An 11846-nucleotide genomic window follows, 5' to 3' on the forward strand; every position below is an offset into this window, starting at 1 on the left:
TTATCTCAAGTGTAGAAAGTGAGTTATATCAAGTGTAGAAAGTGAGTTATCTCAAGTGTAGAAAGTGAGTTATCTCAAGTGTAGAAAGTGAGTTATATCAAGTGTAGAAAGTGAGTTATCTCAAGTGTAGAAAGTGAGTTATCTCAAGTGTAGAAAGTGAGTTATATCAAGTGTAGAAAGTGAGTTATCTCAAGTGTAGAAAGTGAGTTATCTCAAGTGTAGAAAGTGAGTTATCTCAAGTGTAGAAAGTGAGTTATCTCAAGTGTAGAAAGTGAGTTATATCAAGTGTAGAAAGTGAGTTATCTCAAGTGTAGAAAGTGAGTTATCTCAAGTGTAGAAAGTGAGTTATATCAAGTGTAGAAAGTGAGTTATCTCAAGTGTAGAAAGTGAGTTATCTCAAGTGTAGAAAGTGAGTTATATCAAGTGTAGAAAGTGAGTTATCTCAAGTGTAGAAAGTGAGTTATCTCAAGTGTAGAAAGTGAGTTATCTCAAGTGTAGAAAGGGAGTTATCTCAAGTGTAGAAAGTGAGTTATCTCAAGTGTAGAAAGTGAGTTATCTCAAGTGTAGAAAGTGAGTTATCTCAAGTGTAGAAAGTGAGTTATCTCAAGTGTAGAAAGTGAGTTATCTCAAGTGTAGAAAGTGAGTTATCTCAATTGTACAAAGTGAGTTATCTCAAGTGTAGAAAGTGAGTTATCTCAAGTGTACAAAGTGAGTTATCTCATGTGTACAAAGTGAGTCTGCTAGATGCATCTACTTTCTCGAAGATAATTTCTTCTACCAAACTGTCACTGAGCCGACGAGGGAAGCTAATATACTGGATTTAGTTCTTGCATCCCAGGAGTTCTTAGTCACTAATACCCGTGTTGGCGAACATCTAGGCACTTGTGACCATACCATGGTTAGGTTCGAAGTAGATCTCAAAATCGACTTTCCCTAAAACCAGTATATTATCATCCCTAACTTTATAAGGGCAGATTTTCATGGGTTGCATTAGAGAGTGTCACCCTTGCTGGTTCCTGCCCAGTGAAATTATGGACCAGTTTCAAGCGTCTGTTTAGGCACCAACACGGCACATTCATCATTCCTGTGCACGACAGAAGCAATAAAACCAATAATAACCCTGAATGGTACTTCCCAGATATTGCAAGAGCTATGTGGTGCAGAAATAAACTCTATAAGCTTAAAAAATCAATGATCCAAATATTGCAACGTAGGACAACACAATTTGGTGGGACGTCAAGAGACTTATCAAAAATGCCTTATTCACTCTTATTCTTCCCCTATTATCCATCATTCATGTACAAACCTTCCTTACAATGACTCTTTGAGATGTCATTTTGACATTGGTTCCATCTCGATCGATAAACAGATTATCCACAGCTTTGCCTCTGCAAGAACCTCATGTCTGATCCCCGGTCATCTTCTGATGTCACCAAACCCACTGGAGTAATACATAGGACCCACAGACACTTTCGAACCACACAGTCTTCACAGTGAAGGAAGACTTATTGCTTCACTCTGTGTGTTGCTAACCTCGTTGCTGTTGCTTGCTTTTGTGTGTGTGTGCGTGTGTGTGTGTGTGTGTGTGTGTGTGTGTGTGTGTGTGTGTGTGTGTGTGCGTGTGTGTCCGACCTGGCTGGACCAACAGGGGACAATCACTCTTTCCCTGACTGTCTGATAAAGAACTACTCTTACAATTGTCCAATGAATGGCTTAGCAACCTCTCAGTGCCTTGTGTCGATAACTCTTTCACGGAAAAAAAGGAAAAGAAAGAGATAAAAGAGGAGGAATGATAACATGCAGGGGAAACCTGTCCGAGTTCGAAATCCTATGTATATGTTTTCCCCAGATCAGGCGTGTGATGTTCAACTAAATGCAGTTTGGTTACTGGTAGATATCAGATACACAGACTCGTTATGAGGGTTGGGGTGGGTGGGATGGGAGAGTAAGTCAGTCATTCACTCTCTGTGAAAGTTAATTCCGTTTTAATTGGTCGCTTCGGGAAGGGATCTTGCAAAGCGTGGATTCAGAATCGAGAGAGGGGTTGGTGGGGAGGTCATGATATCATAGACTGACTGACTGGAGTCCCGTTGCACATACTGATGCACGGTGTTCACACACTATCGCACAGCCCTACACGGTCCGTCGCACATCCCGACACAGACTGTCGCACAGCCCTACACAGACTGACGCACAGGCCTACACAGACTATCGCACAGCCCTACACGATCCGTCGCACAGCCCTACACAGACTGTCGCACAGCCCTACACAGACTGTAGCACAGCCTTACACACACTGACGCACAGCCCTACACACACTGACGCACAGCCCTACACACACTGTCGCACAGCCCTAAACAGACTGAAGCACAGCCCTACACAGACTGACGCACAGCCCTACACACACTGACGCACAACCCTACACACACTGACGCACAGCCCTACACAGACTGTCGCACAACCCTACACACACTGACGCACAGCCCTACACACACTGACGCACAGCCCTACACAGACAGATGCACCGTCTACACAGACTGACGCACATCCTACACAGACAGATGCACTGTCTACACAGACTCACACACAGCCCACACGGACAGATGCACCGTCTACACAGACTCACACACAGCCCACACAGACAGATGCACTGTCTACACAGACTGATGCAATACACTAAACCCCCTATAAAGATGGAGGGATTCATATATACACAAGAGAACCAGGTTCTGACGTCCTTCTCCGACGCTCGAGGCGAGCGTAATAATCTGCCCACGAATGTGCAAAATACTGTGAACAGGATTCGAACTCTGGCCCTCACGTTACTGGTAATGTATACTTCTGTCGAGTGACAGATCATCGAAGCTCGTTGTTCTCTTAAGGGATATGGAAAACGGGGGATTAGGTTTAAGGGGTTGAGTTATATCCTTGGCGAGAGTTTGAATCAGAATCCTATTTCTCTGGTTCCGGGTGTTCATAAGGATCGTGTTAACTGTCATAGTTAAAGCATGGGAATACATACCCTGTCAGAGGTTCCTATCTGCCAGCGAAGGTTTGATGAGATTTCGGAGCTTTGATGATGACTGAAGTTGGCAAACATTAATTCATACCAGCTACGGTAAAATACACCAGTGTAATGTTAAGCGAATGAAACGTCACGAAATCAGCCTTGGACCTGATTATAGGTAGATGATATATATATATATATATATATATATATATATATATATATATATATATATATATATATATATATATATATATATATATCTTTTCTTTCTTTCAAACTATTCGCCATTTCCCGCATTAGCAAGGTAGCGTTAAGAACAGAGGACTGGGCCTCTAAGGGAATATCCTCACCTGGCCCCCTTCTCTGTTCCTTCTCTTGGAAAGTTAAAAAAAAAAAAAACAAGAGGGGAGGATTTCCAGCCCCCCGCTCCCACCCCTTTTAGTCGCCTTCTACGACACTCAGGGAATACGTGGGAAGTATTCTTTCTCCCCTATCCCCAGGGATAATATATATACATACATACATATATATATATATATATATATATATATATATATACATATATATATATATATATATATATATATATATATATATATATATATATATATATATATATATATATGTATATATATATATATATATATATATAATGTAATGTGGCAGTTGAGGGAATAATTGGTATACATGGGGTGTTCAGTGTTGTAAATGGAAATGAAGAGCTTGTAGATTTATGTGCTGAAAAAGGACTGGTGATTGGGAATACCTGGTTTAAAAAGAGAGATGTACATAAGTATACGTATGTAAGTAGGAGAGATGGCCAAAGAGCGTTATTGGATTATGTGCTAATTGATAGGCGCGCAAAAGAGAGACTTTTGGATGTTAATGTGCTGAGGGGTGCAACTGAAGGGATGTCTGATCATTATCTTGTGGAGGCGAAGGTGAAGATTTGTAGAGGTTTCCAGAAAAGAAGAGAGAATGTTGGGGTGAAGAGAGTGGTGAGTGTAAGTGAGCTCGGGAAGGAGACTTGTGTGAGGAAGTACAAGGAGAGACTGAGTACAGAATGGAAAAAGGTGAGAACAAAGGAGGTAAGGGGAGTGGGAGAGGAATGGGATGTATTTAGGGAAGCAGTGTTGGCTTGTGCAAAAGATGCTTGTGGCATGAGAAGCGTGGGAGGTAGGCAGATTAGAAAGGGTAGTGAGCGGTGGGATGAAGAAGTAAGGTTATAAGTGAAAGAGAAGAGAGAGGCATTTGGACGATTTTTGCAGGGAAATAATGCAAATGAGTGGGAAATGTATAAAGGAAAGAGGCAAGAGGTCAAGAGAAAGGTGCAAGAGGTGAAAAAGAGGGCAAATGAGAGTTGGGGTGAGAGAGTATCTTTAAATTTTAGGGAGAATAAAAAGATGTTTTGGAAGGAGGTAAATAAAGTGCGTAAGGCAAGGGAACAAATGGGAACTTCAGTGAAGGGGGTTAATGGGAAGGTGATAACAAGTAGTGGTGATGTGAGAAGGATATATATATATATATATATTCCACTTTGCTTCTGAATTCTACAATGTTTGAGCCATAAAGCTAAGGACCTTTCTGTGAAAAGAAAACGAGAGGGACCTAGTGTCTCCACGCCCTGGATAAGGCTCGAGCATTTGATGCTCTAACGACAGCTCACCACTGTACGTAATACGTCTGATTCTGAAGAACTGCCACGCTCTGAACCCTCAACTGTCGAGAGAGAGAGAGAGAGAGAGAGAGAGAGAGAGAGAGAGAGAGAGAGAGAGAGAGAGAGAGAGAGACTCTGTACGAGGAAGTCCGTCGGTTCGGTGAGCAAGAGTTGCGTATCATCATCATCTTCCACACTCCCCGAATGAGTGTAAACATATGGTGACTTGACGGCCGCTGGGCGAACAACTCCCTAATGGCGACGGTCTTCAATGGACGGCAGGGATTAATCAGTCTCCCCTCAGCTGACGATTAATCACCCCGAGAGAGAGAGAGAAGGGGGTGCTGGTTGCTCCCTGGGTGCCGCTGTCGGGCCCCCACACGCGGGGGCCAGCACAGATAAAAGGCCATCGCAGGTGACGCCTCTGGACCACATTGGATCATACTTATGTTTACATTCCGATGACGAAGAGTGTGGCGCTGAGGGAAATGACTCGGGCAATATATCTTACGATGGAGCTTAATTAGCTTTTCAAGTGTGTGTGAGTGAGTGAGTGTGTGTGTGTGTGTGTGTGTGTGTGTGTGTGTCTGTTTTTTGGGGGGTGAAGAATGCATGACCATCCGTTAATTTTCATTTTCTAAAAACTTGGTTGAGTCAGGAGACTTTATAACGTCGATACGTAAGGCTAAAAGACAAAGATTCATGAGAATTCTTTATATAGAAATTATGATGTGATGTGTCACCATCTCTCATGTCTTTACCGTTCAGTAAGAGAACAGTCGAGAATACATCTTTGACTCCAGATCATACTTGTGTGAGGAAGTACCAGGAGAGACTGAGTACACAATGGGAAAAGGTGAGAACAGACGACGTAAGGGGAGTGGGGGAGGAATGGGATGTATTTAGGGAAGCAGTGATGGCTGGCGCAAAAGATGCTTCTTCCCAAATGTAACCACATTTTTAAGAAAAAACTCTTCTGCGAGGCAGATTCTACAGAATTCAGAAAACAAGAGGAAATTAACGAGAAAAAGGAAATGTCGTGATTCAAATTAGTGTAAGTTCCAGAGGGGATACTCGCCTATAAGAACACCCTAGTACGTCTGTGTCAATATGCCCCACCCAGGTCTGCCTCCACCTGGCAGGTATGGTTCATCATCCACTTGGTAACCCTGTATAGCAGGCGGGGTGTATGGAGTCGGGCGGATGGGAACAAAGGCTTAAGAGAAGGGTTAGAGGAAGAGGAGGAGGACAGTGGACAGAGGCGTTGGTGGGGGTCGGAGACAGATGGGTCACTGGAAGGATGGAGAGAGAGAGGGAAAGTAAAGAGACGGATGGCAATGTCTATCGCAAGGGTGGATGAAGTTTAGCTATTTCCTCTTTGGTATCGGAATGGAAAACGGGATGTGTGTGTGTGTGTGTGTGTGTGTGTGTGTGTGTGTGTGTGTGTGTGTGTGTTATTATTTTTCATTCCCTTCTGTGTATTGTGTGTGAGGGGTGGGAGTTTTACGCTCGTGTGTCCCCGTTTCTTAACCTTGTATAGGTACCGTGTCCTTACCCTTATGTGTGTATACACACATCCACACACCTTTGCCGGAGTCAGCTCCAAAGGGAGGATGAACACCTTGGATGGGTGAGGGCCGACAGCCACAACCAGGATTCGAACAAATGCGGGTCCGACCCCGAGCGTACTCATTCTGACTCATGGTCAGCAACGCTAACCATGTGTGTGTGATTACTAGATGTAAGGATGAAAAGGTGGGTTGAATGTAAACCACCTGCCACGCACAGGATTCGAACCCGAGCGGGCCATTGCGTGAATCATATCAACGACGTATGCCAGCACACAGTGGCTTCCTCTCCACCTCCCTTCCCTTACTTCCACGCCAGCCTGCACACAGCAGCTAGTGGTATGATATTAAAGTTCGACAGAGTCGGACGTGCCTTCCCCTTCGGCATAAGAATGTTCGTAATAGCATCAGGCTCTTCGTTATCAAGCCGTTATCAAGGTCTCGTTCCATCTCTGTGTTCGTCATCTTACACTAATGAAGGTAAACCTCAACTCAAAATTGTCTTCGGCGTACGCAAGTAATTTCAAGAAAATTCTTCGCAACTTCGCGAAGATTTATGATTAATCTCATTAATGACGGTGTTCCACTGTGAGCGGAGGAGTCGCAGAGCTGAGTTGTGAAGGCCGCAGTTCGACTCTCCTGGGAATCTTCATCCGCCACGGATTTTCGCGTCAGCAAACGTCTGGATATTCCTCCGCAGACGTACAGACAGCTCTGGACACCAGTACATCAGGTTAAGATTTCTTCTTAATGTTGGCCTTATGTTCTATGTCTATTTACTGAACCATCTCCAGCGACTGTTCTTTAGAAAGATCTCATTTCCATGAATCTTCCTTGCCTCACTTCGAGAGAGAGAGAGAGAGAGAGAGAGAGAGAGAGAGAGAGAGAGAGAGAGAGAGAGAGAGAGAGAGAGAGAGAGAGAGATTATTCCCGTGCATTAGGCCGGGTCACATCCCCAGATTCCACGAAAAGTCTGGCATCACCCTGGTGTAACTCAGTCTCTCGTCGCCAGCGGTGGGCAAGGGCGGGTCGCTCCAGGTGCACCTGACCTTGTCTTGTGGATTATTCAACGTTCACCTCAGGCGCTACGACCCTCCTGCTGGCCTGGTTATGTTGAGTAGGTTGACCTCGAGGTGTGACCTCAGTAACAACTACTGTCTTCATCAAACGTACGTGCTACAATAAGGTTTACCTTGATTGGTCATTTAGGGTTCGCTCACTACATTACTTCGTGATCAAGACTGCCACGCACCACTAGGACCGAGGCTGTCAGGGCAATACTCGTAAACTTAATCCAGCTTGAGACTGATGTGACACCTGGAAATTACCTCCGGAGGAGCGATTCATCCTTCCTCGGTGAGAGATCCTCCGAAGGTGGACCAAAACGAACCCTCCCTGGAGAGCCAGCCTGCTTCATACCCCAGGATGTTAGGGGCAAGGGAGGTTGACTCGGTCATCCAGACGCATCCATTCCATATGCAGAACATTGCTGCGCTTTCCCCTCTACGTTGGGCTCGTTCGTGTTTGGCGAAAAGAGGACTTTTATCAGGAGCTCTGTGTGGACGCTGTTCTTGTGTTGTACAGAACTTGACAATTCCTGAGGTTCATCAGTTCGGGGCGATCTGTTAGAAGTCGTGTGGATGTGTTGGAAGAATGTTATCACGATGGTGTGACAACTCTCTGTTCCTACACCCGAGGTGTTGATGTTCATGGCTCGTCTTCTCTGGATGTAGCTTGGGGTTGGGTCACTCCAGCCGTGGTAACGTGGCACAAGTACCATCCCCACCTAGAGGTCACCACTGCAGCCAGTTGGTTGAGATCATCTGTGCTTCACTGGTGATGCCTGAAACTATGATGCTTATGGGATCAGAACACGAGGAAACGGACCATAGAAAGAAAAAGGACACACGGGGTAATTATCTATGTCGAAGGATCTGGTCATGATGTAGGACGGTGTTAAGTTTTGCTTCAACCGTCATAGCAATCAACCATTGAGATGCCAACTCCCACACAGTAATCATGTCACAGTGACGTGCTAGATCTTACGTGGAAATGCCCATGGTAATGCAGACTACAAGTTCAATTATGTTAACAGTGATCGAAGTGTACTCGGCTAGGAAGTGAAGCCACCTAAGACTGGACACACACACACACACACACACACACACACACACACACACACACACACATTTCATATATATATATATATATATATATATATATATATATATATATATATATATATATATATATATATATATATATATATATATTTTTTTTTTTTTTTTTTTTAAACTATTCGCCATTTCCCGCGTTAGCGAGGTAGCGTTTAGAACAGAAGACTGGGCCTTTTTTGGAATACCCTCACCTGGCCTCCTCTGTTCCTTCTTTTGGAAAATTAAAAAAAAAAAAAAAAAAACGAGAGGGGAGGATTTCCAGCCCCCCGCTCCCTCCCCTTTTAGTCGCCTTCTACGACACGCAGGGAATACGTGGGAAGTATTCTTAATCCCCTATCCCCAGGGATATATATATATATTATATATATATATATATATATATATATATATATATATATATATATATATATATATATTACTTATTTATACTTTGTTGCTGTCTCCCGTGTTAGCGAGGTAGGGCAAGGAAACAGACGAAAGAATGGCCCAACCCACCCACATACACATGTATATACATACACGTCTACACACAGCACATATACATACCTATAAATCTCATCTTATACATATATATACACACACAGACATATACATATATACACATGTACATAATTCATACTGTCTGCCCTTATTCATTCCCGTCGCCACCCCGCCACACATGAAATGACAACGCCCTCCCCCAGCATGTACGCGAGGTAGCGCTAGGAAAAGACAACAAAGGCCACATTCGTTCACACTCAGTCTCTAGCTGTCATGTATAATGCACCGAAACCACAGCTCCCTTTCTACATCCAGGCCCCACAAAATTTTCCATGGTTTACCCCAGACGCTTCACATGCCCTGGTTCAATCCATTGATAGCATGTCGACCCCGGCATACCACATCGTTCCAATTCACTCTATTCCTTGCACGCCTTTCACCCTCCTGCATGTTAAGGCCCCGATCACTCAAAATTTTTTTCACTCCATCTTTCCACCTAAAATTTGGTCTCCCACTTATCCTCTTTGTCAATCTTTCCTCACTCATTCTCTCCATGTGACCAAACCATTTCAAAACATCCTCTTCTGCACTCTCAACCACACTCTTTTTATTACCACACATTTCTCTTACCCTTTCATTACTTACTCGATCAAACCACCTCACACCACATATTGTCCTCAAACATCTCATTTCCAGCACATCCACCCTCCTCCGCACAACTCTATCTATAGTCCACGCCTCAAAACCATATAACATTGTTGGAACCACTTTTCCTTCAAACATACCCATTTTTGCTTTCCAAGATAACGTTCTCGACTTCCACATATTTTTCAACGCTCCCAGAATTTTCGCCCCCTTCCCCACCTTATGATTCACTTGCGCTTCCATGGTTCCATCCGCTGCCAAATCCACCCTCAGATATCTAAGACACTACAGTTCCTCCAGTTTTCCTCCATTCAAGCTTACCTCCCAATTGACTTGCCTCTCAACCCTACTTTACCTAATATCCTTGCTCGCATTCACATTTACTCTCAGCTTACTTCTTTTACACACTCTACCAAACTCAGTCACCAGCTTCTGCAGTTTCTCACCCGAATCAGCTACCAGCGCGGTATCATCAGCGAACAACAACTGACTCACTTCCCAAGCTCTCTCATCCAAAACAGACTGCATTTTTGCCCTTCTTTCCAAAACTCTTGCATTCACCTCCGTAACAACCCCATCCATAAACAAATTTAACAACCATGGAGACATCACGCACCCTACCGCAAACTAACATTCACTGAGAACCAATCACTTTCCTCTCTTCCTACACGTACACATGCCTTACATCCTCGATAAAAACTTTTCACTGCTTCTAACAACGTACCTCCCACACCATACATTCTTAATACCTTCCACAGAGCATCTCTATCAACTCTGTCATATGCCTTCTTCAGATCCATAAATGCTACATACAAATATATATATATATATATATATATATATATATATATATATATATATATATATATATATATGATTTATATATCTATTTTGCTTTGTCGCTGTCTCCCTCGTTAGCGAGGTAGCGCAAAGAAACAGACGAAAGAATGGCCCAACCCATCCATATATACCCACGCAAATATACACACCTATACATCTCAACGTATACATATATATATATATACACACAGATATATACATATATACACATGTACATAATTCATACTGTCTGCCTTTATTCATTCCCATCGCCACCCAGCGACACATGAAATAAAAAACCCCTCCCCCCTCATATGTGGGAGCCTAGCGCTAGGAAAAGACAAAGGCCACATTCGTTCACACTCAGTCTCTAGCTGTCATGTAATAATGCACCAAAACCACATATATATATATATATATATATATATATATATATATATATATTTTTTTTTTTTTTTTTTTTTTTTTTTTTTTTTTATACTTTGTCGCCGTCTCCCGCGTTTGCGAGGTAGCGCAAGGAAACAGACGAAAGAAATGGCCCAACCCCCCCCCCCCCATACACATGTACATACACACGTCCACACACGCAAATATACATACCTACACAGCTTTCCATGGTTTACCCCAGACGCTTCACATGCCTTGCTTCAATCCACTGACAGCACGTCAACCCCTGTATACCACATGACTCCAATTCACTCTATTTCTTGCCCTCCTTTCACCCTCCTGCATGTTCAGGCCCCGATCACACAAAATCTTTTTCACTCCATCTTTCCACCTCCAATTTGGTCTCCCTCTTCTCCTCGTTCCCTCCACCTCCGACACATATATCCTCTTGGTCAATCTCTCCTCACTCATTCTCTCCATGTGCCCAAACCATTTCAAAACACCCTCTTCTGCTCTCTCAACCACGCTCTTTTTATTTCCACACCTCTCTCTTACCCTTACGTTACTTACTCGATCAAACCACCTCACACCACACATTGTCCTCAAACATCTCATTTCCAGCACATCCATCCTCCTGCGCACATCTCTATCCATAGCCCACGCCTCGCAACCATACAACATTGTTGGAACCACTATTCCCTCAAACATACCCATTTTTGCTTTCCGAGATAATGTTCTCGACTTCCACACATTTTTCAAGGCTCCCAAAATTTTCGCCCCCTCCCCCACCCTATGATCCACTTCCGCTTCCATGGTTCCATCCGCTGACAGATCCACTCCCAGATATCTAAAACACTTCACTTCCTCCAGTTTTTCTCCATTCAAACTCACCTCCCAATTGACTTGACCCTCACCCCTACTGTACCTAATAACCTTGCTCTTATTCACATTTACTCTCAACTTTCTTCTTCCACACACTTTACCAAACTCAGTCACCAGCTTCTGCAGTTTCTCACATGAATCAGCCACCAGCGCTGTATCATCAGCGAACAACAACTGACTCACTTCCCAAGCTCTCTCATCCCCAACAGACTTCATACTTG

Source organism: Panulirus ornatus, chromosome 63 (genome assembly GCF_036320965.1).
Source record: "Panulirus ornatus isolate Po-2019 chromosome 63, ASM3632096v1, whole genome shotgun sequence".
NCBI lineage: Eukaryota > Metazoa > Arthropoda > Malacostraca > Decapoda > Palinuridae > Panulirus > Panulirus ornatus.